Below are 27541 nucleotides of genomic sequence, written 5' to 3' on the forward strand. Positions count from 1 at the left end.
CTTTAAGAAATTTGAAATCACATCAAGCATCATTTCTGACCACAACACTATATGACTGGAAATCAACAACAAGGAAAAAAAACTGCGAAAAACACAAAAACGTGGAGACTAAACAACATGTTACTAAACGACCAATGGATCGCTGAAGAAATCAAAGAGGAATCTAAAAAATACCTAGAAGCAAATGACAACAAAGATACAACACTCCAAAACCTATGGGATGCAGCAAACACCATTCTAAGAGGGAAATTTATAGTAATAGAAGCCCACCTCAGGAAACAAGAAAAAGCTCAAATAAACAATCTAACATTACTTCTAAAGCAGCTCGAGACAGAAGAACAGACAAGACCTAAAGTTAGTAGAAGGAAAGAAATCATAAAGATCAGAGCAGCCATCAATGAACTAGAAACAAAGAAAACCATAGAAAAGATCAATGAAATGAAAAGCTGGTTCTTTGAAAAGATCAACAAAATTGATAAACCCTTAGCCAGACTTATCAAGCAAAAAACAGAGAGGACTCAAACAATAAAATTAGAAATGAAAAAGGAGAGGTAGCAATGGCACCATAGAAATACTGAGGATCATGACAGACTGCTATATGCAGCTATACACCAATAAAATGGAAAACCTAGAAGAAATGGACAAATTCTTAGAAAAGTACAATCTTCCAAGACTAAACCAAGATGAAATAGAAAAGATGAATGATCGAATCACAAGAACTAAAATTGAAATTGTGATTAAAAAACTTCCAACAAACAAAAATCCAGGACCAGATGGCTTCACAGGCAAATTCTAGCAAACATTTAGAGAAGAGCTAACATCCTTCTGAAACTATTCCAAAAAATTGCAGATACCCCCAAACTCATTCTATGAGGCCACCATCACCCTGATACCAAAACCAAAGATACCACAAAAAAAGAAAACTACAGGCCAATTTCACTGATGAACATCGATGCAAACATCCTCAACAAAATACTAGCAAACCACATCCAACAATACATGAAAAGGATTGTACATCATGATCAAGTGGGAATTATCCCAGGGTTGCAAGGATTCTTCAATATCCACAAGTCCATCAGTGTGATACACCACATTAACAAACTGAAGAATAAAAACCATACGATCCTCTCAATAGATGCAGAAAAAGCCTTTGACAAAATCCAACACCCATTTCTGATAAAAACCCTTCAGAAAGTGGGCACAGAGGGAACCTACCTCAACATGATAAAGGCCATAGATGACAAACCCACAGATAACATCATTCTCAATGGTGAAAAGCTGAAAGAATTCCTGCTGAGATCAGGAACAAGACAAGGATGTCCTCTCTTGCCACTACTCTTCAACATAGTTCTGAAAGACCTAGCCACAGCGATCAGAGAAGAAAAAGAAATAAAAGGAATCCAAATTGGAAAACAAGAAGTTAAACTATCCCTGTTTGCAGATGACATGATACTATACCTAGAGAATCCTAAAGACTCTACCAGAAAACCGTTAGAGCTCATCAATGAATTTGGCAAAGTTGCAGGATACAAAATCAATACACAGAAATCAACTGCATTTCTATATACTAACAATGAAAGATCAGAAAGAGAAATTAGGGAAGCAATCCCATTTGCCATCGCATCCAAAAGAATAAAATACCTAGGAGTAAACCTACCTAAAGAGACAAAAGACCTGTACTCTGAAAACTATAGGACACTGATGAAAGAAATCAAAGATGACACAAATATATGGAAAGACATATCATGCTCTTGGATTAGAAGAGTTAATATTATCAAAATGACTATACTACCCAAGGCAATCTACAGATTCAGTGCAATCCCTATCAAAGTACCAAGGACATTTTTTCACGGAACTCAAACAAAATAGTTTGAAGTCTGTTTGGAAGCACAAAAGATCCAGAATAGCCAAAGACATCCTGAGGAAGAAAAATGGAGCTGGAGGCATCAGGCTCCCTGACTTCAGACTATACTACAAAGCCAACAGTCATCAAAACCATATGCTACTGGCACAAAGATAGAAATATAGAATCAGTGGAGCAGGATAGAAAGCCGAGAATTAAAACCATGCCCCTAGAGGCAACTAATCTATGACAAAGGAAGCAAGAATATACAATGGAGAAAAGACAGCCTGTTCAATAAGTGGTGCTGGGAAAACTGGACAGCCACATGTAAAAGAATGAAATTGGAACACTCCCTAATACCACACACAAAAATAAACTCAAAATGGATTGAAGACCTAGATGTAAGACCAGATACTATAAAACTCTTAGAGGAAAACATAGGCCAAACACTCTCTGACATCTGACATAAACGACAGCAACATCTCCTCAGATCCACCTCTTAGACTAATGATGGTAAAAACAAAAATAAACGGGACTTAAAAGTTTCTGCACAGCAAAGGAAACCCTAAACAAAACGAAAAGAAAACCCACAGAATGGGAGAAAATCTTAGCAAATGCATCGACTGACAAGGGATTAATCTCCAAAATACATAAACACCTTCTGCCGCTCAATATCAAAAAAACAAATAGCCCCATCAAAAAATAGACAGATCTAAACAGGCAGTTCTCCAAAGAAGACATACATATGGCCAAAATACACATGAAAAGATGTTCAGCATCACTCATCATTAGAGAAATGCAAATCAAAACCACTGTAATGGCCATTCTCAAAACATCTATAAACAATAATTGCTGGAGAGGGTGTGGAGAAAAAGAAACCCTATTACACTGTCAATGGGATTGTAAATTGGTGCATCCACTGTGGAAAACAGTATGGAGATGCCTCAGAAAACTAAAAATGGAATTACCATTTGATCCAGCAATCCCACTCCTGGGCATCTATCCAGAGTAAACCATGACTCGCAAAGACACATGTACTCCAATGTTCATAGCAGCACTATTTTCAATAGCCAAGATATGGAAACAACCAAAATGCCCATCAACATAGGAGTGGATCAAGAAGATGAGGTACATATATATGCACAATGGAATATTACTCAGCCATCAAAAGGAAAGAAATACTGGCATTTTTAGCAACATGGATGGACCTAGAAATTATCATGCTAAGTGAAGTCAGCCATACAATGAGACACCAACATCAAATGCTGTCACTCACATGTGGAATCTGAAAAAAGGACACAATGAACTACTTTGACTCACAGATTTTGAAAAAACTAATGTTTTCCAAAGGAGACAGTTTGGGGGTGGGGGGTGACTGGGGGTGTGGGATGGAAATGCTATAAAATTGGATTGTGATGATCATTGTACAACTATAAATGTAATAAATTCATCAAGTAATATAAAAAAAGATATAAAATTGTATGTATTCAGTAGAAGTAGTGAGGTGGTATTGAGGAAATAGTGATGGTTTTAAATACATGCTAATAGGAATGAAGTTGTTGGCACAAAAATGATTCCCAAGCCATTTTGAGGACCTAGCATAGATTTTAGACCATGTACTTTGTAGTGCCATAATTTAACAAGTTTAAGGCCATGGCTATAAGAATGGTTGCTAAAAGAACAGTAGAGGTTTTGGTGAGTGGACCTGAGAACAAAAGACTAAAATTAGAGTGTTGGTAGCAGTATATACATGGTAAAATTATTGTCTGATGATAGTATTTTAATGGGTAAATAGATTATGAGCCAAATATCAACATTGTTAATAATGTCAAATGATAATATTAGTGAATAGAGATCTTCAAAATAATTGATGATTCTTACGAATTTTCTTTTTGAATAGGAGGAGAATGGTTGAATGATTCAGTCTACTAGTTAGTTTTGAGCAGACCATGGGAAATAATGGTTTCGAGCTCAGAGGACACTTTCCACCTCCACCTATACCTGTGTGTTCCTGATTATGTGACATTTGTGGTGAGTGAAACTACAGAGGACTCAAAAAAATTGATTCTTGGGAGAATTACAGACCTCAAATAAGGAAGCTGCCATATTCAGCCTTTACCAAAAGCAGTTCCATAAGTGGTTTGCAATCTCCCATCTAGTAAAATCTAAGATTCTTGGTCTGAGATTTAACTGTATTCAAAAGGTGATATATCCCTAATTCGCATGTCAAGTCTTGTATTGCTTGAAGTAACATGAAAACTGTGCTGTAGGAAGTGGAAATCTTACTTTGATTATCTCTGTGTGTGCTCCAAGATTTCCCAGTACTTTTCATGTTATGTACTTATTGAATTAATCAATTAATGCATGACTGTTTAATAACATAATTTAGCAAAATCTTAAGGGAATTATTCCAGAAAAGATACGTTTTACTGAACTTCTTAAAGAGATATATTTGAAAATTGTTTGAAACACATGCATCTTAAAGTGGGAGAATAGGCTTTGAGAAGAAACCCTTGGTTTCTGTTGTTTTATTTTCTACTTGAAATTGTATAAGATACAGGTTCTAGGCAGTGCAACTCTGACAATTATATCTCAAATTAATTACTATTTAAAATGTACATTCTTAATATTTCTTACTAAATATTTATAGAGGAAGAAAAATAATTTATTTTACCATTCTAAATTCTCTCTGGGGCCCCTGTAACAAAAGATAGGTTATTAGCAAGAGAAACACAGAAGGTCATGAACATCTATACATCCTGTATAAATGGAGGCACCCAGAGAAAAATGAGTAATTCAAATTGATGGCTTAGAAGTCTGGTTTATCTATCATCTTAAACAGAAAACAGTGTATCTCTAGTAAATGACATTACAGAGGAAAACAGTTTTAGGCTTCCAAGGGCAGCAAACTGTGGGAAAACAAACATTGAGGGGTTGGAGCTAGAGCAAACTAATGGTAGACATAAGCTGGTTAGTAAAGTTGTGAAGATTCCTCTGTTGCCTTCTCCAGCCTGATAAGATCCCAGGTTTTTTCCAGTGATTAACTTTTGTTTTTGACTGGTAGAGGAGGAGAGATACTTTTGTAAATTTATGCCCTGCTTTAAGGCAAATAGCGGGAGAGCAGAAAGTTTTTACCTGCTTCCCAGTTCCTTCAATTCAAAATAATCTTTATGCCAATGATCTTTATGGCATATTTTCATGTGGCATATTTCTGCTACCTTTCATGATGAAAAATATTTCAAGGAAAAGGTAGAAAATAAAACACTTAAAATATTATGTTGTTTTAAATATTCAGGGTGCCTTACCTAAGATTTAAAAACACTCCACTGTAATGTATTATTATTTTTCTTATTTAAAAACTAACTATAATTTTAATGTACTAATTAGAAAAGTATTAAAAAAGTATAAACATATATGATTATGTTTGTTAATGTAAAAAGAAATATTAATGAGTTCAAACATTATGAGCTAAAAGCAATATCTAATTGATTTTTTTTAAATTCATGATTATTAATACCTACAAATTCATCCAAAATATTATACATTTACTTTTATGCATCATTTTTAATAAAACAAAGGCTATTTAATTTTTTAAATTGAACATTTATAAAGTAGAATTTGATGTTTCATGTGATATAATCTCAGTACAAAGCAATTGCATGGTTTATACATATATTTGAATCCTAATTTTTTATTTCTAATGTTGTTGGCTGGTTGACAGTTTTGTGGTATCTTTTCTCTTGTTACTATGTTTGATATCTTTAAAACTTCAAAGATGATATTTTGTCGATATTTGTAGAGCATCTCAAATTGGAGTGTGATATTTAATGATGGATTTAGACTGATTCTTGACATATTTATAACTCCAATCAGCTTAAATTTTATCTGCTTTTCTGGAATAAAGCCATTTAGCTACAAAAGATTCAAACAGCTTGAAGATTATCAAACAGTATGTGTTCTTTTAATATTACAGCTTAAAGTGTTCCTATTTTGGGGCAAAAATCCTTGAGATGCACCAAGCCATCACAAAAATACATAAAGTGCCACAAAAGACTTTATGATATATTTATTTCATTTGTATTCTTTATATTTTATTATACCCCTTAGCTTAATAAGGTTAATTTAGGAGGAAAGAGATAAAAAATTGTTTTGAATCATAGTATTAAGTTTTATGATTAATGAACATTCTTTAAAATTGATGTGTTACTTCCAAACTTTTCATATTGAATAAGGTATTCAAAGAATAGAAGAGATCCATGTATTTGAGGGAACTTTTTCCATGCAAATCATTTGTGAAAAGAACCTGTATTAACATAGTCTTAAAAAGAAGTTGTAATAAAAATTAAGAAAATAATGTTCTTTTTTAAACATATTGAAAGTCTTAGCATCTTCTGCAAATATGTATGAAGGAGAGGGAGAATGAAGATCAAAAGGGAGATTGTGCCTTCATTGGTTTTGTCTATGGAACTTGAGTCACATTATTTAAAGTCTTCATTTGAGAGAGTGGATATCAGAAAAAGAATAGCATGAAGATAAAGTCATTCTGGAAATTCAAAATTGGAAAAATAAGATATTTGTAAAATTGAAATGTAAAAAATTAAGCATCTTTCATTCCATACATTTTTTATGGCTCCTTTTAAAAAGAATTTTCAAGTTCATCAGTAATGCTCTGGTGACATACAAGGCTTATCAGTTCTGCCACATGTCCATTGAAGGCAGGTTAGGGGGCGCTGTTCCACTCCACCCTCAGTGTGGAAAAGAGAGTGTGGTAGAACACATGCTATTTTCTTCAGATGTCAACCTAGAAATGAGTCAAGACTCTATAGCCCTCAGTTCATTGTCCAAAATGAGTTACATGGACAGATTTAATTTCAAACTCAATGAAAGTACAATGGCGTGGCAGGACCAGTGTGAAAAAACATACAAAAAATGTTGAAATCTGTGAAAAAATAAATATCATTGTAAAGGATCCATGAAGAATATTAAAAAAAAAAAAGGTAAACATGGCAGAATATCAACCAGGTATTTCACATATCATGTTGATTGCTTCAAACTATGGAAAACCTTAAAAGAATAAAATTCTGTCTTGAGTACATGGTTTGGATTGAGCATCTAATTTTTGGTTATTGGGTTACACTCTACTAATACAGTTGTCAGTGTGAAAACAACTTCAACATGATTAATCTATGTGAATTGATATGCAACTAAGGTATCACTCTGATATATGCATTCATTGCTCAGAACCAGAAGGGGGGATTTTGGTTTCCAGGCTTAATACTAAAGAATATGGGTAATGGAATCAGTTATCCTTTAAATGAGACTTGGAGTCATCAAAATAGTATTCCGTTTTTAAACAATAAAAGATGCCTGCTATCTTTTGCATTTTCAACATACTCTAATTCCAGTACTTTAAAACACATATACTGCCTGTGGCCTCAGAGGGATGTGTAATCAGGACAAAATAAAACCAGATGTATTTTGATTTCTACATAGACTATGCAATGGGGTATGGCATGAACTATTGCAAAAATGATCTCTCACATCCATAAAGAAAGCAGTTCCAATATTATAGTGAAACTTAGTTTTCTAATTTTTTAGCATTAATAGAAAAATGCATTTGGTTAGTTTCAAAAATTCATTTATTACCTTTTCTTAATAAAGTATAGTTGATTTACATTGTTGTTAGGCTCAGGCGTACAATACAGTGATTCACATATATATATATATATATATATATATATATATAAATATATGCAAATATGTATTTTCAGAAATTTTTCCCTTATAGGTTATTATAAAATATTGAGTATAGTTCCCTGTGCTATACAATAGCTCTTTGTTTATCTGTTTTATATATAGTACTGTGTATTTGTTAATCCCAAACTCCTAATGTATCACTTCCTTCTCCTTCCTCTAGGTAATCATAAGTTTGTTTTCTGTGTCTGTGGAACTTTCTCTGTTTTGTAAATAAGTTAATTTTTATCTTTTTTTTAGATTCCAAATATGACAAATATCATATGATATTTGTATTTATTTGTTTGGTTTATTTCACTTAGCATGATCATCTCTAGGTCCATCCATGTTGCTACAAATGTCATTATTTCATGCTTTTTTATGTCTGAGTAATACTCCATTATAAATATATACCACATCTTTTTTAGGAGAGAAGCTGACCTCCAGTCCTTCTATTCTGCCATCTTAATCCCCGCATCCTATACCACATCTTCTTTATTCATCTGTCGAGGGACATTTTGGTTGCTTCCCTGTCTTGGCTATTATAAATAGTACTGCAGTGAACATTGAGGTGCATGCATCTTTTGAAGTTATAGTTTTCTCTGGATATATTCCCAGAAGTGGGATTCGTGAATCATTCAGTGAATTGAATTCCCCTGAGTATTCAATATTATATTCTACTGAGAACCTCCATGTTATTTTCCATAGTGGGTGCACCAACTGTCATTCCTACCAACTGTGTAGGAGCATTCACTTTTCTCTATACCCTCTCTAGCATTTGTTATCTGTAGATTTGTTAATGACGGTCATTCTGAGTTGTGTGAGCTGGTACCTCACTGTAGTTTTGGTTTGCATTTCTCTAACAATTAGTGATATTGAACATATTTTCATGTGCCTGTTGGCTATCCACATGTCTTTTTTGGAGGAATGTATATTTATGTCTTCTGCGCATTTTTTTTAAGTGTGGTTATATATTTACTAACATGGAAATATGTGCAGTATATAGCTAAGAACAAATGGGTGTAAATATTCCCTATAAAATAAAAATATTTAGAATATTTGTATATATTCACCTATGAATATTCTCTATGAATGGATAATTTTCTTTTTTTTATAATCACTTTAATTTTTTTCCATTATAGCTGGTTTATAATTTTCTACTGTACAGCAAGGTGACCCAGTCATACATATATATATGCATTCTCTTTTCTCACATTATCATACTCCATCATAAGTAACAAGATATAGTTCTCAGTGCTATACAGCAGGATCTTATTGCTTATCTATTCCAAAGGTTATATTTTGCATCTATTAACCCAAATTCCCATTTTTTGATTAAGTTGTTTGTTTTGTTGTTGAGTTGTATGAGTTGTTTTATATAATTTGGATGTCAGGCCCTTGTTGGTTGCCTTATTTGCAAAGATTTTCTCCCATTCTGTGGGTTGACATTTTGTATGGTTTCCTTTGCTTTGTGAAAGCTTTTGAGTTTAATTATGTCCTTTTGTTTTATTTTTGTTTTTATTGTCATTATTCTAGGAGGTGGATCAAAGAAGATGTTGCTTCAATTTATGTCAAAGTGTGTTCTGCCTATGTTTTTTTGTAGGAATTTTATAGTGTCTGGCCTTATGTTTATGTCTTTAATACATTTTGAGTTTACTTTTGTGTATGATGTTAGAGAATGTTCTGATTTCATTGATTTACATTCAGCTGCCCAGTTTTCTCAGCACCACTTATTGAAGATACTGTTTTTTTTTTTTTCCATTGTGTATTCTTTTTTGTAGATTCATCGACTATAGATGCATGGGTTTATTTCTAGGCTTTATATCCTCTTCCATTGATCTATATGTCTGTTTTTGTGCCAGTACAATATTGTTTTGGTGACTGTAGCTTTGTAGTATATCCTCTGAAGTCTGAGAGCCTGCTTCTTCCAGCTTCATTTTTTCTTTCTCAAGATTGTTTGTATATTTGGGATCTTTTTGTTCTACTTCTCTGAAAAATGCCATTGGTAATTTTATAGGCATTGCACTGAATCTGTAGATTTCCTTGGATAATATGGTCATTTTAACAATTGTGATTCTTCCAATCTAAGAACATGGTATATCTTTCTATCTGTATGTGTCATAATTAGTTTCCTTCATCAGCATTATATAGTTTTTGGGGTACAGGTCTTTTGCCTCTATAGATAGGTTTATTCTTAAGTATTTTATTCTGTTTAATGCAATGGTAGATGAGATTGCTTCCTTAGTTTCTTTTTTTGATCTTTCATTGTTAGGATATAGGAATTAAGAGATTTCTGTATATTAATTTTGTATCCTGCAACTGTACTGAATTCATTGATGAGCTAGAGTAGTTTTCTGATAGTGTCTTTAGGATTTTCTATGTATAGTATGATGTCATCTGCAAACAGGGACAGTTTACTTCTTTTCCGGTTTGAATTCCTTTTAATTTTTTCTTCTCTGATTGCTGAGGTTAGGACCTCCAAAATTATGTTGAATAAAAATGGTTAGAGAGGGCATCCTTGCCTTGTTTCTGATTTTAGAGGAAATATTTTCAATTTTTCACTGTTGAGTATGGTATTAGCTGTTGGTTTGTTATAGATGGCCTTATTGTGTTGAAATAGGCTCCCTCTATATCCACTTTCTGGATAGTTTTTAATCAAAAATAGATGTTGAATATTATTAATAGCTTTTTCTGCATCTATTGAGACCACATGGTTTTTATTCTATTTTTAATGTGGTGAATGACATTGATTTATTTGTGGATATTGAAAAAATCCTTGCATTTCTGGGATAATGCCACTTGATCATGGTGTATTGTTGGGTACAATTTTCTAGTATTTTTTGAGGATTTTTGAATCTATTTTCATCAGTGATACTGGCCTGTAATTATCTTGCCTTTGTGGTTTGTTTGTCTGGTTTTGGTATTAGGGTGATAGTAACTTCATAGAATGACTTCAGAAGTAGTCCTTCCTCTAAAGTATTTTGGAATAGTTTCAGAAGGATAGGTGTTAACTCTTCTCTAAATGTTTAATAGAATTTACCTGTGTAGTCATCTGGTCCTGGACTCTTTTTGGGAGAAAGTTTTAATCACAGTTTCAATTTCAGTACTTGTGATTGGTCTGATCATATTTTCATTTCTTCCTTGTTTAGTCTTAGGAATTGTACCTCTGTAAGAATTTGTCTGTTTCTTCTAGGTTGCCTATTTTATTTGCATATGGTTGCTTGTAGTAGTCACTTATGATCCTTTGTATTTCTGTGGTGTTGGTTGTAACTTCTTTTTTATTTCTAATTTTATTGATTTAGGCCATCTCTTTTTTTTTTCTTTTTAATGAGTCTTGTTAAGGGATTATCTGTTTTGTTTATATTTTTAAAGAACCAGCATTTAGTTTCATTTATCTTTTTTTTTCTTTGTCTCTCTTTCACTTATTTCTGCTCTGATATTTATGATTTCTCTCCTTCTAACTTTGGATTTTGCTAGTTTTCCTTTCTCTAGTTGCTTTAGGTGTTAGGTTAGGCTGTTTATTTGAGATTTTTTTCCTCCTGTTTCTTGAAGTAAACTTGAATTGCTGTAAACTTCCCTCTTAGAACTGCTTTTGCTGTGTCCCATGTGTTTTGGATCATTGTGTTTTCATTTTCATTTGTTTCTATTTATTATTTTATTTTCTCTTTCCTTTCTTCAGTGTTCCATAAGTTGTTTAGTAATGTATTGTTTGACCTCCACATGTTTGTGTTTTTCATTTTTTTTTCCTCATAGTTGATTTATAATCTCATAGCTTTCTGGTCAGAAAAGATACTTGATCGCTTGATGTGATTTCAATTTTCTTAAATTTATTGAGGCTTGAATTGTAGCTCAGCATGTAATCCGTCCTGGAGAATGTTTCATGTGCACTTGAAAAAAATGTGTATTCTGCTGCTTTCTATTGGGATGTCAATAAATATAAATTATGTCTGTCTGGTCTTATGTGTCTGTTAATGCCAGTATTTTCTTATTGACCTTTTTTCTGGATAATCTGTCTGTTGATGTAAGTGGGGTGTTAAAGTCCCCCAGTGTTATTCTGTTAATGTCAGTTTTTCCCTTTATGTCTGTTAACATTTGCCTTTTATATAGAGCTTTTCCTATGTTGGGTACATATATATTTATAATTGTTATATCTTTTTGGATCGATCCTTGTTCATAATGTAGTGTCCTCCTTTGTGTCCTGTAACCATCTATAAAGCTTTTGTCTAATGTTAAGTATTGCTACCCCAGTTATCTTTTGATTTCCATTTACATGGAATACCTTTTTCCATCCCCTCACTTTCATTCTGTATATATCTCTAGATTTGAAGTGGTCTCTTGTAGACAGCATATATGTAGGTCTTGTTTTTGTATCCCTTCAGCTAGTGTATGTCTTTTGGTTGGAGAATTAATCCATTTACATTTAAGGTAATTATCGATGTGTATGTTCTTTTTGTCATTTTGTTCATTGTTTTGTATTTGTTTTTGTCTTTTTTCTTTCCTCTTTTGTTCTCTTTTGATTCGATAACTATCTTTTGTGTTGTGTTTGGATTCCTTTTTCTTTTCTGTGTGTATATCTACTATAGATTTTTGATTTGCATGATGTTTTGGTAAGGCTATCTACATCTATATATTTGCTTGTTTTCAATTGCTGATCTCTCAATTTCAAATGTATTTCAACTATCTTGCATTTTATTCTATTATTGCAATTACTGGTTTTGATACCATATTTGTGTGTTGTAGACAATTTCTTACTCTTACCGTATGTTTGTCTTCCCCAGTAAGTTTCCCATTTCCCAATTGTATTGTTTCTAGTTGTGACCTGTTCTTTTCTACCTAGAGTAGTTACTTTTCTCTAGCAATTGTTCTTAAGCTGGTTTGGTGGTGCTGAATTCTTTTAACTTTTGCTTGTCTATAAAGCTTTTCATTTCACCATCAAATCTGAACAGGAGCCTGGCTGGTTAGAATATTCTTGGTTGTAGGTTTTTCATTTTCATCACTTTAAATATATCATGCCACTCTTTTCTGGTTTGCAGAGTTTCAGCTGAAAAATCAGCTCATAGCCTTATTGGAGTTCTCTTGTGTGTTGTTTGTTGCTTTTCTCTTGTTGCATTTATATTTTCTCTTAACCTTTAATTTTTGTCAGTTTTATTACTGTGTGTCTCCATGTGTTACTCCTTGGGTTAATCCTGTATGGTACTCTGCATTTCCTGGATTTGGGTGACTGTTTCCTTTCCTGTGTTAGAGAATACAGGATATACAAAATAGTGTTCAGCTATTATCACTTCAAATATTTTCTCAGTCTCTTTTTCTCCTCCCCTTCTGGGACCCCTGTAATGTGAATATTGGTACATTTGAAATTGTCCTAGAGATCTCCTAAACTGCCTTCATTTCATTCTTTTTCTTATTCTATTCCACAACAGTGATTTCCACCACTCTGTCTTCCAGCTCACTTGTCCATTCTGCCACTGATTCCTTCTAATGTGTTTTTCCTTTCAGTTATTGTATTCATCAGTTATGTTTGGTTGTTCTTTATATTTTCTAACTCTGTTAAAAACATCTTGTAACTTCTCACTCTGTGCATCTATTCTTTCCCTGGGTTCTTGGATCATCTTTACAATCATTACTCAGAACTCTTTTTCAAGTAGATTACCTATGTCCACTTAGTTATTCTTCTGGGTTTTATCCTTTTCCGTTGTCTAGAACATATTCCTTTGCAGTCTCCTATTGCTTAACTTTCTATTTGTATTTTTATGTATGGAGTAGGTTAGTTAACACTTCTGTAAGGCACATCCTGTGTGTCCCAGCAGTATACCCCCTTCCCATCACCCAAGGACCAAGGGCCAGATTTTCCAGGGTAGATTCTGACCCCTGTTTGTGGACTCAGTTCTGTAGGCCATGTGATCATTTTTTTGCTTCTTATGTCTGCCTCCAGTGGGTGAGGCTCTTCTAGAGGCTTTTGCAGGCTTCCTGGCAGGAGGGGCCAGTCCCTGCCCTCTGGCAGGTGGAGCTAGGTCTAGAACATCTAGTGGGCAGAGCTATGTCAAGGGGGTGTGTTTAGAGGTGGTTGTAGGCTCTGGAAGTCTTTAGTCATCTGGTGTGCCAATGGGTATGGTTGTGCTCTTGCCCTGTTGATTGTTTGGCCTGAGTCATCCCAGCATTGGAGCCTACAGGCTGTTGGGTGGGCCAGGTCTTTGTGCTAAAGACCCATGCCAGATGTCTACCTCCAGCAAGAGTTCACATAGATGAACACTCCCCAAATGTCTGCTACCAGCTTTTATGACTCCAGGGAGAGCCACAGCCAAATCCCACTTCCCCAGAAGACCCTCTAAGACCAACACGTAGTTCTGGCCCAGGCATTTATAGATCACTGCTTTCGCCCTTGGTCCTGGTGTGCACAAGATATTGTGTACACTCTCCAAAAGTGGAGTGTCTGTTTCTGACAGTCCTGTGAAACTCCTGCTTCAAGCCCCACTGGCCTTCAAAGCCAAATTCTCTGGGGACTCCTCCTCCTAATGCCAGACCACTAGGCAGAGAAGCCTGACTTAGCCCTCAGAGCTCTCACTTCTATGGGAGATCATTTGCAATATAATCTCCAGTTTGTGGGTCAACCACTCAGGTGGCATGGAATTTGATTATATTGCAAAATGAGCCCATCCTACTGTCTCCTGGTTTTGTCTTTTTATCTTTGGGTGTACAATACCTTTTTATGGTAGGGTCTAATCTTTTTAATCAATGGTTATTCAGCAGTTTTTTGTGATTTTGATGCGCCAGTGAATAGAGGTGAGCTCAGGGTCCTTCTACTCTGCCATCTTGTCTCCAATCTGCCTTTCATCTCCATTTATTATCTTTTTAATACTTAATTTAAGAAAAATTAATTTTAAATAATGCTTATCTTTTATGTAGGTACAAGGAAATTTCTCTAATTGAGTGTGTAAAAATAATTTTGAATACTTTTAAATTAGAATTTGATAAAAATTTTATCCCTATTTTAGTCTTCTTTATAAAAACACAAATGTGTAAACAGTTCACCTTAAAGCTATTTTCTTGGAGTGCTGAATGAAAATTATAAAAGAATGCAGAGCTGAAATTTATTTTTAAATATTTAGAGATCACAAATTATTTCATTATGGATATTATTTTTGTCTAAAAATATCAAATAAATTGTTTTCTCTCTTTGAGAAATGTATATAGTTTGGAAAGAGCCTCAAAGGCTTGGCAGGGGTATATTGTGTTACTTTCTGCAAAAGTAAACTTTTCTTGGATGTCACTGTGTAGAATTTTGAGCACAGTTGTTCATGCTGTGTTTTCTAAGCTGAAAGATGTCACTGCCAGGTCTTAAACACATAGGGAAGAGTGCCAGTGAGAACAACTTGCCCAGTATCTTGTCAAGCCAGGCTGAGCATGGGGTAGTGCCCAGAATCCATGAAGAATACTCTGAAGGTCAGGAGGACATCAGCTAAGTGCAATAGATCAAAATGAATTGTTAAAGAGTATAACGTGCCTTTATCACTTTTAACATGCAGAAAAGCAATCAGAATTTTTTGCTAATAGAAATTAAAATGAGGAGTTCCTACTGTGGTGCAGTAGGTTAAAAACCTTACTGTAGCAGCTCAGATCCCTGCGGAGTCACGGGTTCAATTCCCAGCCCAGCATAGTGGCTTTAAGGATCCAGTGTTGCCACATCTGCGGCATAGATAGCAGCTGTGGCTAAGATTCAGTCGCTGGCCAGGAAACTTCCATATGCTGCATGTGTGGCCAATAAAAAAAAAAGAAAAAAGAAATTAAAATGAATATTGATGGCTTCCTTAGAAGTTACACACTCAGGTGGTAGTATGGCTCAAATATGCTACTGTGATCAAAGAGGTGATATGAAGTTGAGGATGAAGTGCAGTGGCCTGAGTGAGCCTGGGCTGCAGGAACCTAAAGAGGGGATTAATTCTGCCTGGGTAGTGTAGAATGGCAGGGAGGTATGGTGACCTGGGTGTGACCGGGTACATAGAAACTGCTGGGTTGAGAGATGGGAAGGGTGTTCCAATCATGAGCAGAAATGGTAAAAAGGGCTTGCCATGGTTGGGAGTGAGTCGTAAGGGGTAGTTAGTTCCTTGGTCAGGAACTGAACTTTGACTTAAGCAAGAGAGACAGCCAGACATTACATTGGCTCATAAAACCAAGCTTTATCTAGCTTCAGGTAGATCAAATGAGGCCACCAAGACTTTGTGACCTGTTTCTTAGCACTCCTCTCTTCTCTGTCAGCTTCATAGTGGACTAGGCCTTTTTCCATCATGGTGCCAAAAAACTCCCAAAATTTCCATAGGAGAGAACCATGCCCGGATAATAATATTTGCTACAAGAGGCTGTTTCTGTAAAGCGACTTAAATGACTTTAAAATCACATTTTTTTTCAGGTCTCATGGGTATTTATTTTAAATTTTAAAAGTTTCTGTATTTAGAATTTTAGTGGAACAAGATTCATAAGCTAGTACCATGTAGCTTTCCAGTAAATGTTTAAACAAATTTTCAGAGCAGTGCATTGCATAGTTATTCTAATAGTGAGGATCAAACTAGACTAACCAAAAATATTCAGAGGACAACACCACTTTCATAAGACTCAATGTAATCAAGCAGAAATAGTGTCATTGTACGAATTTCTAGATTAATTAACTAACCTAATTCATTTGACCACGTTCTCTTTTGGTAAATTTGTAAGATTTTAAAACTCCAAATAACTCTAAAGAAAATTTTAAAAAATATATATATTGTTTTCTTTTTATGGCCGCACCTGCGACATATATAAGTTCCCAGGGTAGGGGTCAAATCAGAGCTGCATCTGTGCCCTATGCCACAGCTTGTGGCAATGCCAGATCCCTAACCCACTGAGCAAGGCCAGGGATCAAACCCACATCTTCACAGAGACTACACTGGGTTCCTAACCCACTGAGTCACAATGGGAATTCTAAGAAAAGTCCATTTTACTATAACTCTTAGTTCTTCACAATTATATTTCTAATTATGTTAATAAATAATGCTGAACATCATAAATATGGCTAAGAAAACTTCAGAAGTGTATTGATAAATTCTCAGTAAGTAGTTAATTTTAAATAAAAAGAAATGTATTAGTTAAAAAGGATAGATTGATCTTTGAAGATGTAATGCATATATATGTATAAAAGAACCATGTAGAATTTTTATTTTTTGTTTTTCTGTTTATATAGCAGTATAAAACTGTTAGTCTGCGCTTTTCTAATAATTTTGATCAGAAGTATCAGAATGTTTTCCAAAGGACGTTGTAATTCAGTTTCAGCCAGTTAAATAACAAATCTAAATGCTTCAAAGATTCAGTAAAAAATGTTAAACTTGGAAAAAATTGAAAATAGAAACATAGCAAACATCAAACACTCATTTCAAGTTTTACCTATCACACCACTTATTGTGTGTGTATTTTTCTTGATTTTTCAAATTATTTAAAATATTTTTGAAACATTTTTAAACAAACTTTACATTTATGAACACCTTCAGAATAGACCAAATTGATGAACTTTCCCTTCCTGTGAGTAATTGAGTGATACCTGTATGTTCTTCTGGCTATGTGGGAGGCTGTCTGAAATACATCACTGCTACAAGTTCTCCCTTTAGAACAGTACCCTCTCTGTGGTGAAGAATATCTGATTTTACACCACTGGAGAGTAATAGATCCCAGACCTATAGACAGAGAATTTCAAGTCCAGTTTTCCTCTTACTGACATGTGACCATCCTCAATTAACTTGCTTTCTCTAATCTCAGATTTCTCTGTAGTAAAATAAGGAAGTTTGACTAAATTATCATCAAGTTTTCTTCAGGAATTAATGTTATGTTATATCCATTTTATGAAATAAAATCATTTCAGTTTCCATGCTTCTAGTGTCTCACCATCCTTCTTTATTTAGTTTTGCTTCAGTTATTGTCAATGTCTAGGTCCCTAGTGAAAGAGGATGCTGTTATATTGTACATGTAGAGGCACATTTTTTTGCTTTTCATTAACCCATATACAACTGTAGTCAAAATATTCTTGTATCTCTATCTTTGACTTGTCTAAAATATCTTTGGTTTTAATCTAACATTTTTGTATTAAAATAGTGCAAATAATGTGGTTTGAAAAATCAATTAGTACTATATTTTACATGAACTACTAGGAACCTCTTGCCCTATCTTCTCTATATGTATTAACTGAATAATCATCATGTATTTATCTTTCCATTTTAGATAGTATATACCAAATTCTTATTTTCAAACATAAGAGTTTTACTATCTTACTATTGGGTCTTTTCCCCTATTGTAACATGTAGTACATGCTAAACTTTGAGAGGACGTTATAATTAATGGAAATCTGTTAATTAAACCAAACTACAAGACAACATAAGGCTCAATATATCAGGTTTCAGAATACTCTAGTACTGTAATATGGTGGTGTGTTAACCACTTGATTCTACTATATTAAAAAAAAAAAGGCTTAAGGACAAAAGTATTAAAAATAGCTATAGCTTCAACATGAATATAAAACTGATGATATTCTGATGTTGTAACAGCTGTCATTTGGCAAGACAATGTGATCACTGAATAAAAACCAGTAAAAGCTTACTTTAAGGGTATAAAAAGCATGTGAAGTGTTCAGTGCAGTGTAATGCAAATAAAAAAACATGGATTTAAAGTTTGGAGCACCAAAACCATTATCATAAGCCTTTTCTGCAAAATGGATATGTATTACAGGGGTTTGTAGGGGATATCTGTGTATTTAAGAAATAAGTTCACTGTTAAATAGAAGAAGCTGGGTGATGACCTCAAGCTATTGATCATTTATGTTAAAAAAATTGTTACTTATAAATATTATAAGTTCTAAAATCTGTTTTCTATGCTGTTTTTTACTATATAAATTATGACTTTTCTTTTTTTAAACATTTATATTTTTTAAAAAAACTTTATTGTAATTGACTTAAAATGTTTTAGTTTCAGGTGTACAGCAGAGTGAATCTGTCATACATATAAATATATTGATTCTTTTTTCCCATATAGGTTATTACAAACTGTTGAGTAGATATCCTGTGCTATAAATTAGGTTCATGTTAGTTGTCTATTGTATACAGTAGTGTATATATGTTATTCCCATCCTCCTAATTCCTCCCTCCCCACCATGGTTTCCTCTGTGGTAGCCATAAGATTGATTTTGAAATCTATGAGTTTGTTTCTGTTTTTTATTAAAGAAAGTTCTTTTATATCTTTTTTTAATTTTGGCCACCCCATAACACATGGAGTTCCTGGGTCAGCGTTAAGATCTGAGCCATAGATAAGCCACACTGCTGCAATGCTGATTCTAAAAACATTGTGCTAGGCCAGGGATCAAACCTGCATTCCAGTGCTCCCAAGATGCCACCAATTCTGTTATGTCTTGGTGGAAACTCAGTATTGTATCATTTTTATTAGATTCCTTATATAAGTGATATCATATGATACTTGTCTTTCTCTGACTTTATTCAGTATGATAATCTTTAGGTCAATCCATGTTGTTGCAAATGGCATTATTTCATTCTTTTTTGTGGCTAATATTCCATTGTATGTATATACCACAACTTCCTTATCCATTCCACTGTTGATGAACATTTAGGTTGCTTCCATGTCTTGGCTATTGTGAATAGTGCTGCAGTAAACATTGGGGTGCCTTATCTTTTCAGATTATGGTTGAGAATTCTCTGGATATATAAGTAGGAGTGGGATTGCTGGATCATGTAGTAGTTGTACATTTAACTTTTTACAGAGCTTCCATACTTTCCTCCATAGTGACTGCACCAATTTACATTCCCACCAAGAGTGTAGGAGGATTCCTTTTTCTCAACACTATCTCCAGCATTTATTGTTTGTAGATTTTTTGAGGATGGCCATTCTGATTGGTGTGAAGTGATACCTCAGTTGGAGTTTCGAATTGCATTTCTCTAACAATTAACAGTTGTTTTCCTTTTTAATAATAACCTATTAGTAACATCTCTAGTTTCTCATGAAGTATTTATATGAAAACAATCACTGTATGCTCGGGGACAAAGGCTCTTGATAAAGTAAAATGTTTGGATGAATGACTTAGTATTTTTATGTTTACTTTCATTAAATCTCAATTGAGATTTCAAAAATATCCCTATTATGTGTGTGTGTGTGTGTGTGTGTGTATGTGTATATATACACACACCTGCAAGTGCATAAAGAAATGGTACTATTGAGTGAAATTTTTGGGTAAACAGGTGTGTCTCAGACCATCTATGGATGACTAACAGTCTTTCCCCAGTGAGTCCATGTGCACACAGTATTTAATGTGCAGCTATTACAGACATTGTCACTGAGAATTCATCCCTTAAACTCCTGGCTAGCCCCAGAAATCAAAGATTTATTCTGGTTTTTCCAGGCTTGATGCTCTATTGTGTTCTTTGTGCTTCCCTTTTTCTTCCTGGACATTGCCTTCAGTACAGACCTATGGAACACATCAGCTCCTTCCTTGAGCTTCTGCTTAGCTTACCTGGCTTGGTTGAGCTAGGCAGCGATGTGACTTTTCATGTGTTGATACTTCATTAGTTATGCTGTATTTACAGTCTCAAAGTACTGGTAAGAAAACTGTCCTAGGAGCAAAATGTCAATTCCATTTCTCTGTGTATGATGTAGGATTAGTGGTACACTATCGCCATGATCTGACCAAATTCCTAAATATTTTTGGACCAATTATTGTTTAAAATGATTCAAATTAATTATGGACACCCTTTCTCTATTAAGTTAAATGTTGTATAGAAAACTTCTAATGGACTTAAAAATATTTTATTACTTAATCAATATATTGAAACCATGATTAAATTTTCCAAATATAGGACTTCACGATGATGTATGCTGGGAAAGGGAGATAATTTTTTTTGTCTTTTTGTCTTTTTAGGGCTGCACCCATGGCATGTGGAGGTTTCCCAAGCTAGGGGTCTAATTGAAGTTGTAGCTACTGGCCTACATCACAACCAGAGCAGCATCAGATCCAAGCTGCATCTGTGACCTACACCACAGCTCACAGCAGCGCCAGATCCTTAACCCACTGAGCGAGGCCAGGGATTGAACCGACAACCTCATTGTTCCTAGTCAGATTTGTTTCCATTGTGCCATGACAGGGACTACAGGAGATAAAATGTTAAACAGCAGTTTTCATTGACCCCAAAAGAAAAGTTGAGGTTATATACCAAGATATAGGGGAGAATTGATGTCTTTCATGATGTAAGTGAATATGCTCTATGCACAAAGTCTTTGTATTTTCTAAGGAGTTGACCTGGGAAGTCAACTCAAAAATTTCAAAATTTGAGTAGCTGTGAAAAAAATATACTAGATGTGGGTTTTAATTCTGTTTTAACCTAATACTGCCTTTGTTGGTTGCTAAGTTTAATCAGCCATCATCTTAGGAAAACATGTACCTGGCTTATGTTCTATGAACTAGCCATCACTATAGAGTAGAATCTGTACTTCAGAAGGACATTGAGAAGAATGAGACATTCATTTATATGTATTTTAGTTACTTATAGTCTAAAGGAAATCTAATTTGATTGTATCCTCTTTTATTTGTTCAACAGACTAAAAGCAAAGCAACAATTTTATTACTGTTGCATAAAGATCATGTCACAGAGGCAGGCTGTTGTGGGTATCTTCTGTTTGCCCCTTCAGATCCTCTCTCCCTTGTTCTCTACCTAGCTATGTCCTGGGCTACCAGCAGGATATCTTCTCCCAGAAGACAGGAAGAAAGTGAAGTCCAAGTCTTTATTCCCCAGTTACCCTCTCCTGCAGTCCAGCAACCTCCCCAGGCCCCAGGCTTTAGCATGGTGACAGATACCACCCACCCATCCACAGCCACTAGACTTGAGATGTGTAAAATTCTTTGATTTCCTATAGCCCTTTCCTAAAGTTTCCTTAAACTGCCAACTCACCCCACTTGAGTGAGCCATAGCTATCTTGCATGAATATGGAGCTAAACTGAATATCTACAGGACAAAATCACATGTTAAATTGAAAATAGAATTTCAAACTAGATAAAACTTTGGAAATGAGTTCATAAGTAAAACTATAAAATATGCACAAATTTTATTTCCTTTTAAAATAATGTATATATATGAATAGCTGTCAATTTTAGCATGTCTATATGAAAAAATCAAATATATACTGAAACATAACATGTTCTTTAGTAATTGTTGCATAAAAAATCTTATCTGGAGTACATTTGTTTCATAGTGTCTGTTTTCATAGTACTGTGCTCTTAATAAGACTTAGGGTTTGCATGTGTGTCTGAAAAAATGCAGTCATTCGGAGCATGCACATGATTAATGCCCTTTATTTTCAAACTTAATATATGTGTTAATTATAACACTCCATTAAAAACAGTAAGAGCTCCCATGTGCCTTAGTGAGTTAGGAACCTGACATGGTATCCATGAGGATGCAGGTTTGATCCGTGGCCTTGATCATTGGGTTAAGGATCTGGTGTGGTCACAAGCTGCAGCGTAGGTTATAGATGCAGCTCATTTCTGGTATTGCTGTGGCTGTGGAATAGGCCAATTTGACCCCTAGCCTAGGAACTTACATATGCCACAGTTATGACCATTAAACAAACAAAAAACACTAGACACAAGGTTTTAGGGGTTTTTTTTGTTAAGGCATTTTATATTTCTGTTGAATACAGAGATGAGGTAATCTCCATTGAAAACCTCAGTTGCAAGTGTACTAATGAGGGAAACACTAATTAATACTTAGAACCAGGGACAGAGGTGCTGATTAGAAATGAATGTACATGTGTTGTGACATCACAGCCAAGGAGCAGCAGCTCTCGCAGCTCCCTATGTAACTGCTTCTGTCTCTGGTTCTCAGATCCGTGGAAAAGTTGGTGATCTCTTCACTCCTAGTCACTCTTCAACTGATCTACTTCTTTGTGTTACTTAATAGCAGTTCATATTTATACCATCTTAATGAAATACCAGTTTGGAATCAAAGGCAAAGAATTATATGTACAGGAAATACCAAATATTCCAATTTTGCCTGATAATTTCATCAAAACGGGCACGAGTATGTAGTAAAATTTTTAAAGAGAATAAAGAGAAAAAGCAAATTACCAAAGAGAACAGCCATCAGAATTCTTGATGGACCAGTTATCAAAATACAAGAAATTTTTCCAAAAGCTCTTCTTTTTTAAAACATTTTTAAATTATAGTTGATTTACAGTGTGACAGGAAAGTGACTGTACAGGAAAGTGACTCGTCATATATACATATACATTCTATTTTTGTATTTTCCATCATGGTCTATCCCAGGAGATTGGCTATAGTTCGCTGTGTTGTACAGTAGGACCTTATAATTTATCTATTCTAAATGTAATAGTTTGTATCCTATGCTTAAATCTTTAAGCCATTTTGAGTTTATTTCTATACATGGTGTGAAGGTGTGTTCTAATTTCATTGATTTACATGCAACTGTTCCTAATTTCCCAGTACTGCTTGCTGAAGAGACTCTCTTCTTCCCATTTTCTTGCCTCCTTTTCCAAAAGCTGTTTTTTGTCTTTTTAGGGCTGCACCCACAGCATATGAAGGTTCCCAGGCTAGGGGTTGAATTAGAACTGTGGCCGCCAGGCAACGGAGGATCTGAGCTGCAACTGCAACCTACATGCCAGATCCTTAACCCACTCATAGAGGCCAGGGATCAAACCTCCATTCCCATGGATACTAGTCAGATTCATTTTTGCTGAACCATGATGGGAACTCATCCAAAAGCTACTCTTGATAGTGGTTTATATTCAGTAATTATTACTTTTGTTGTCAGATGTAAGATTATTTTCTATAATTATCATTAATTGTAAATGTAAACCTTTCTGGTGTAAAAATTTTATATGTAGAGGTTATATTAATGTCTTAAATTAACATTTGGAATATAGATCTATGCTTTGAATAAAATGTTGAAATTTTTTAGTAAAATTGAAAAAGTACTTTAATTTTGCATGATTTCAGAATCAGCTCATATTTATGAGTTTGTTGTAAAAATACCAGAAGTCACTAGGTTACTTAATCTAATTAGAGTTTCAGAAAATTCATTAAAGTATTATAAACATGTTGAATAAAGGGGAATAGAAGAGGATTAATAACAGGGCTTTTAATAATTGTCATTTTCCTCTGGTATTTCATAAAGTGACAAGAGAGATAACTTTGTCTCCTGCTTGTGTAACCAGATGGGCAATGCTGCCTTTATTTCAATGATCGGCAGTAACTGGAGAGGGGCAGGTTTGGAAGTGTGGAATGATGAGTTCATTTTGGTCATGCAAAACATGAAGTACTTGGAGGCTTTCAGGAAGGAGCTCAAGTAGGCAGTTGAAGGCAGTGTTTTGCATTTGTGAGGAGACATTTCCTGACCACTGTTGTGATCATGAATTTTATTGTCAATGTGAAACCTATATTACATCTTCTTAAACTGTACTTAATCCAAAAATAAAGAGAAGAAAGTCATACTTCAGCCTAACATAATGTATCCATCCTGAGTATAACAAAATCCCCACCATCCTTTCCCCAGAAGAGGATGTAAAGTTTCCCTGAATGTTTACTCCCCTTGACAAACAGAACATTGTGATAGAAAGTCAACATATGTATTATTCATGGTAGACAAAATTATGACCTTGTTATCTACTTTTTTTTTTTTGGCTGCACCCACAGCATGCAGAGCTTCCCAGGCCAGGGATCAAACCCACACCACAGCAGTGACTCCAGATCCTTGAAATGCTAGGCCACCAGAGAACTCTGACCTTGTTATTATTACCTTTATTTAGGGATTATATATCATTTAAGGAGATGTTTATGGGTGCCAAGTTGATGTAGACTTGCAGTGGTGAATTTTGTGTGTCAAGATGGTCAGCCATGGTATCCATATATTTGTTCTGCATGTTCTATGAAGGCATTATTTTTAGATGAGATTTAAATCCATAGCTTTAAGTAGATTACCTTCAGTAAGGTGGTTATTAGCCTTATCCAATTCATTGAATCCCTCAAGAGAAAAAGCAGACTCAATTTCTCCCTTCTATTTTCTCTCTCCACACATACTCTCTGTACCCTTTTCATTCTTTGTTTCTGGAGAATCCTAATACAATACTTTTCCTGTTGATATGCAATGTCACTTCCATCCTCTATCATTTATGTGCCCTGTGTGTTTGGAGGAGCATGAATTCTGAGTTCCATTCCATCTAGCCAGTTTTAACTACTATGGCTAGATCATAAACCTCTTTTTGCAGAACTGCCATGACTGTTTTCACTTTTACAACTCCATTAGGATTAATAGCATTAGCTTGTCAAATTATGCTAAAATTCCTGGTGAGATTTTGATTAGAATGCCAGTGGATTTCTTCACTTGGAGAGGAAAGTCTCCCATTTCTTCCATCTGTTAACTTTCCGTCGTTGCAGGTCTCCTCAGATGGTTTGTAAACATTGACTGTGAGCTCCTCCTCAGGGTGGTTTTCCTGTTTGCCCCATGTATTCTTGGCTTGGGAAACATCTCTCGAGGTTTTAATGTTTTTTTCCCTAAAGGGGACCCATAGTGCTCTCAGTTTGCAAAATTTTAGGCTTTCACACTCATTTTTCAAGTTATTACAGTTTTAGAGAGGTATGAATTTGATACATCTGCTTAAGGATCCTTACCTTCCCATATAGATGTTTCTCATTTTAGCTCAGACTTTAAAGGAGGGCAAGTTTCCTTGGTAGTTCCATGAACCAGACTTATCTCAGAGTCTTTGATGCACATACTCTCTGACTTCTGATTTCCTGAAGGTAGCTCAGCCTCAGATTCCATTTTGTCTCCCGATTCCTAGAATCCTGGTTCTGTGCGTGTGTCAAAACGATAGCTTCCTGCCTTTATTTACCCTCTTCATAAAGCCCCAGATAGTTTCCATCATGGCTCAGCAGTTAGTGAACCTGGCTAGCATCCATGAGGACACAGGTTTGATCACTGGACTTGCCCAGTGGGTTGGGGCTCCAGCATTGCTGGTGAGCTATAGTGTAGGTCTCAGATGCAAATTGGATCTGGCATTGCTGAGCTGTGGCATAGGCTAGCGGCTACATCTCCGATTGGACCCCTAGCCTGGGAACCTCCATTTACCACGGGTGTGGTCCTAAAAAGACAAAAAGACCAAAGGAAAAAAAAAAAAAGGCCCAGATACATTTATATATCATTTCCTGCATACTAGACTTCTTTATTTTTCCTTTGATTTAATTGCTGAAGATATACTTACCTTTTTTATACTTTTGATTTTCAGAAACATCATCAGTTCTTGGATTAATTATCAATTTCAAGGTTTTTTGAAGTGGTAACTTGGCATGGGAATTTAGAAGATGGCTGTGAAATGACCATGAAGACTACATAAACTCTCGGTATTCTAGTAAAAGAATAATATGTTGTCTGACTTACATTTTTCTCACCTATGAAATAAAAGTAATGATATATTAAAAGTTATGAGGATTTTTTGAGATATCATTTATGGCATCTAACAAGTATTTTAGATTATATACTTAATAGTCAGGAAGCATTATTCTCTTAGCTGTTCATGAAGGTGAGGAGAGAATAAGAATATTTAGAAATATGAAGAGAACGGGTAATTTTGCTGATGTTTCAATCACAGAGCTCATTCTTAAGAGTGTACTTGAGGTGGGAGATGTGAATCAATTAAGCTCCTGTAAACGCAGAAAAAAAAAATAGTTTCTAAAGGCAGTTAATATATTTTTTCCTTATCCTCAACTGAGAAAACTGATTTGTTACAATAACGAAAAAACAAAACTGCTGTGTCAGCAAATCTCTCTCGGAAGTTCAGATGTAATTTTGAACATGTGTAATATATTCTCTTCACATTTTTATAACCATGGAAAATGTTATTTCATTTATCAAAAAGCCAAGACTGAGCTTCTACAGTTTTACCTTTAAGCATCAGTTACTTCTGAAAAGTAGAATGTTGACAGACCTCATTACAAATAATTACTGAGATGATTAAATTAGGTATGTTCAGAATTTGGTTGGGTGTACTATGCTTTATTTCCTTCAGTTTTTCTCATCTTCATCAATTACTATTTTATGAAAGCAAGAATTTCTTTCCTCCTCCCTCTTTTCCTTTCCCTCTCTGTTGGTGCTCTTGTTCTGTGTACATGTATAGATACACTTTATTCAGTTTTTTACTTTTGATGCTCTAATGTGCTGAGTTTAAATCTTGCATCATTTTTTTTCCTTTAAAAAGAAAAGCTTGTAGGAATTCCCTTGTGGCTCAGTGAGCTAAGTATCTGTTGTCACTGCAGTGGCTCAGATTGCTGCTGTGGTGCGGGGTTCAGTCCCTGGCCTAGGAACTTCTGCATGCTATACATGTGACCAAAAAATACATACATAAGCATGCAAAACTACTGAATGCAACTTTAGCTATATAGTATAGTTGGGATATTCATAATAAAATTAATTTCTGACATAAATCACAAATTAAATTTTTAAAAATTTTCCTTGTGCTTTTGTTATTTCTGATTTATTTTATTTTTATCAAAGAATCTTTTCAGTTTCACCTTGAGAAATAACTGTTTTGTATCTGTTTGCCACCTTCTTAAAAACCAGATTTTGAACTATCCCATAAATTTGTAAAATAATAAGATATATTTGCTCTTTGCAGTGTTCAATTTTCAGTATGTATGAATAAAATCAATCTTGTGATACTGTGTTACCAACCTTTCTATGTTCTCTACAATGTGCTTCATAGATCTAAAGTGGTAGAAATACAGGTTACTGGTACGTCTTCTGTTCCTAATGAAACAGAAGCCATGATTGTAATATCGTAAATCAGCATCATCATCCACATCTTAAGTAATTTTCATAGAAACTAAAGTCTGAGAATTGTGGTTCTATATATCTTTTTTTAAAAATTTTTGACAGTCTGTTA

General features: G+C 34.7%; 1 long non-coding RNA gene across 2 annotated transcripts in view; it reads left to right on the top strand.

Moving 5' to 3' along the window:
* LOC106504725 (uncharacterized) overlaps nucleotides 1-27312 on the top strand; it is a 58600-nt gene extending 31288 nt beyond the window's left edge. Inside the window, exons 3-4 of one of the 2 annotated variants that reach the window (XR_002346784.2) lie at nucleotides 3744-3874; nucleotides 25889-27312. This is a non-coding gene — a long non-coding RNA (uncharacterized LOC106504725). Of the gene's footprint in view, nucleotides 1-3743; nucleotides 6939-25888 lie in introns of those variants that run through there. The other variant, XR_014812969.1, reaches the window with a different exon arrangement.
* The last annotated feature ends 229 nt before the right edge of the window (nucleotides 27313-27541 follow it).

Source organism: Sus scrofa, chromosome 8 (genome assembly GCF_054392235.1).
Source record: "Sus scrofa isolate SSC_HxYL_T2T_F1_AM1 chromosome 8, Sscrofa_HxYL_maternal_Yorkshire_Landrace_v2.0, whole genome shotgun sequence".
In the NCBI taxonomy this organism is placed as follows: Eukaryota; Metazoa; Chordata; class Mammalia; order Artiodactyla; family Suidae; genus Sus; species Sus scrofa.